Consider the following 3,802-nt stretch of genomic DNA (forward strand, 5'->3'; position numbering starts at 1 on the left):
CCAAGTGTCTTCACCCTTTGGAGGTAGGCGCTCCTACTTCCATGGGCATTATTCCACCCCGGGACCTACAGCCAAGTGTGGCCGGGGGACAGTGACATGTGGCCGGATAGGCCAAGTGGCTTCTCCCGCTGACTTGCCCCTTTGGAAGTAGGAGCTCCTACTTCCATGGGCATTATTCCTCCCCGGGACCTACTGCCAAGTGTGGCCGGGGAACAGTGACTCTTGGCCGGGTAGGCCAAGTGGCTTCTCCCGCTGACTTGCCCCTTTGGAAGTAGGAGCTCTTACTCCCATGGGCAGTATACCTCTCGGGGACTTAGAGCCAAGTGTCTTCACCCTTTGGAGGTAGTAGCTCCTACTTCCATGGGCATTATTCCTCCCCGGGACCTACTGCCAAGTGTAGCCGGGGAACAGTGACTCTTGGCCGGATAGAACTAGTGGCTTCTCCCGCTGACTTGCCCCTTTGGAAGTAGGAGCTCCTACTTCCATGGGCATTATTCCTCCCCGGGACCTACTGCCAAGAGTGGCCGGGGAACAGTGACTCTTGGCCGGATAGGCCAAGTGGCTTCTCCCGCTGACTTGCCCCTTTGGAAGTAGGAGCTCCTACTTCCATGGGCATTATTCCTCCCCGGGACCTACTGCCAAGTAAGGCCGGGGAACAGTGACTCTTGGCCGGATAGAACTAGTGGCTTCTTCCGCTGACTTGCCCCTTTGGAAGTAGGAGCTCCTACTTCCATGGGCATTATTCCTCCCCGGGACCTACAGCCAAGCTTGGCCGGGGGACAGTGACATGTGGCCGGATAGGCCAAGTGGCTTCTCCCGCTGACTTGCCCCTTTGGAGGTAGGAGCTCTTACTTCCATGGGCATTATTCCTCTCCGGGACCTACAGCCAAGTGTGGCCGGGGAACAGTGACTCTTGGCCGGGTAGGCCAAGTGGCTTCTCCCGCTGACTTGCCCCTTTGGAAGTAGGAGCTCCTACTTCCATGGGCATTATTCCTCCCCGGGACCTACTGCCAAGTGTGGCCGGGGAACAGTGACTCTTGGCCGGGTAGGCCAAGTGGCTTCTCCCGCTGACTTGCCCCTTTGGAAGTAGGAGCTCCTACTTCCATGGGCATTATTCCTCCCCGGGACTTGCCGCCAAGTCTGGCCGGGGGACAGTGACACTTGGCCGGGTAGGCGAAGTGGCTTCTCCCGCTGACTTGCCCCTTTGGAAGTAGGAGCTCTTACTTCCATGGGCATTATACCTCTCGAAGACTTAGAGCCAAGTGAGCTCCTACTTCCATGGGCATTATTCCTCCCCGGGACTTGCCGCCAAGTCTGGCCGGGGGACAGTGACACTTGGCCGGGTAGGCGAAGTGGCTTCTCCCGCTGACTTGCCCCTTCGGAAGTAGGAGCTCCTACTTCCATGGGCATTATTCCTCCCCGGGACTTGCCGCCAAGTCTGGCCGGGGGACAGTGACACTTGGCCGGGTAGGCGAAGTGGCTTCTCCCGCTGACTTGCCCCTTTGGAAGTAGGAGCTCTTACTTCCATGGGCATTATACCTCTCGAAGACTTAGAGCCAAGTGAGCTCCTACTTCCATGGGCATTATTCCTCCCCGGGACTTGCCGCCAAGTCTGGCCGGGGGACAGTGACACTTGGCCGGGTAGGCGAAGTGGCTTCTCCCGCTGACTTGCCCCTTCGGAAGTAGGAGCTCCTACTTCCATGGGCATTATTCCTCCCCGGGACTTGCCGCCAAGTCTGGCCGGGGGACAGTGACACTTGGCCGTGTAGGCGAAGTGGCTTCTCCCGCTGACTTGCCCCTTTGGAAGTAGGAGCTCCTACTTCCATGGGCATTATTCCTCCCCGGGACCTACTGCCAAGTGTGGCCGGGGAACAGTGACTCTTGGCCGGATAGGCCAAGTGGCTTCTCCCGCTGACTTGACCCTTTGGAAGTAGGAGCTCCTACTTCCATGGGCATTATTCCTCCCCGGGACATACTGCCAAGTGTGGCCGGGGAACAGTGACTCTTGGCCGGATAGGCCAAGTGGCTTCTCCCGCTGACTTGCCCCTTTGGAGGTAGTAGCTCCTACTTCCATGGGCATTATTCCTCCCCGGGACCTACAGCCAAGAGTGGCCGGGGAACAGTGACTCTTGGCCGGATAGGCCAAGTGGCTTCTCCCGCTGACTTGCCCCTTTGGAAGTAGGAGCTCCTACTTCCATGGGCATTATTCCTCCCCGGGACCTACTGCCAAGTGTGGCCGGGGAACAGTGACTCTTGGCCGGGTAGGCCAAGTGGCTTCTCCCGCCGACTTGCCCCTTTGGAAGTAGGAGCTCCCACTTCCATGGGCATTATTCCTCCCCGGGACATACTGCCAAGTGTGGCCGGGGAACAGTGACTCTTGGCCGGATAGGCCAAGTGGCTCTTCTCCCGCTGACTTGCCCCTTTGGAAGTAGGAGCTCCTACTTCCATGGGCATTATTCCTCCCCGGGACCTACAGCCAAGCGTGGCCGGGGAACAGTGACTCTTGGCCGGATAGGCCAAGTGGCTTCTCCCGCTGACTTGCCCCTTTGGAAGTAGGAGCTCTTACTTCCATGGGCATTATACCTCTCGGGGACTTAGAGCCAAGTGTCTTCACCCTTTGGAGGTAGGAGCTCCTACTTCCATGGGCATTATTCCTCCCCGGGACCTACTGCCAAGTGTGGCCGGGGAACAGTGACTCTTGGCCGGATAGGCCAAGTGGCTTCTCCCGCTGACTTGCCCCTTTGGAAGTAGGAGCTCCTACTTCCATGGGCATTATTCCTCCCCGGGACCTACTGCCAAGTGTGGCCGGGGAACAGTGACTCTTGGCCGGATAGGCCAAGTGGCTTCTCCCGCTGACTTGCCCCTTTGGAAGTAGGAGCTCTCACTTCCATGGGCAGTATACCTCTCGGGGACTTAGAGCCAAGTGTCTTCACCCTTTGGAGGTAGGAGCTCTTACTTCCATGGGCATTATTCCTCTCCGGGACCTACAGCCAAGTGTGGCCGGGGAACAGTGACACTTGGCCGGATAGGCCAAGTGGCTGCTCCCGCTGACTTGCCCCTTTGGAAGTAGGCGCTCCTACTTCCATGGGCATTATTCCACCCCGGGACCTACAGCCAAGTGTGGCCGGGGGACAGTGACATGTGGCCGGATAGGCCAAGTGGCTTCTCCCGCTGACTTGCCCCTTTGGAAGTAGGAGCTCCTACTTCCATGGGCATTATTCCTCCCCGGGACCTACTGCCAAATGTGGCCGGGGAACAGTGACTCTTGGCCGGGTAGGCCAAGTGGCTTCTCCCGCTGACTTGCCCCTTTGGAAGTAGGAGCTCCTACTTCCATGGGCATTATTCCTCCCCGGGACCTACTGCCAAGTGTGGCCGGGGAACAGTGACTCTTGGCCGGGTAGGCCAAGTGGCTTCTCCCGCTGACTTGCCCCTTTGGAAGTAGGAGCTCTTACTCCCATGGGCAGTATACCTCTCGGGTAGAGCCAAGTGTCTTCACCCTTTGGAGGTAGTAGCTCCTACTTCCATGGGCATTATTCCTCCCCAGGACCTACTGCCAAGTGTAGCCGGGGAACAGTGACTCTTGGCCGGATAGAACTAGTGGCTTCTCCCGCTGACTTGCCCCTTTGGAAGTAGGAGCTCCTACTTCCATGGGCATTATTCCTCCCCGGGACTTACTGCCAAGAGTGGCCGGGGAACAGTGACTCTTGGCCGGATAGGCCAAGTGGCTTCTCCCGCTGACTTGCCCCTTTGGAAGTAGGAGCTCCTACTTCCATGGGCATTATTCCTCCCCGGGACCTACTGC

The sequence above is a fragment of the Engystomops pustulosus genome, unplaced genomic scaffold, assembly GCF_040894005.1.
Source record: "Engystomops pustulosus unplaced genomic scaffold, aEngPut4.maternal MAT_SCAFFOLD_131, whole genome shotgun sequence".
In the NCBI taxonomy this organism is placed as follows: Eukaryota; Metazoa; Chordata; class Amphibia; order Anura; family Leptodactylidae; genus Engystomops; species Engystomops pustulosus.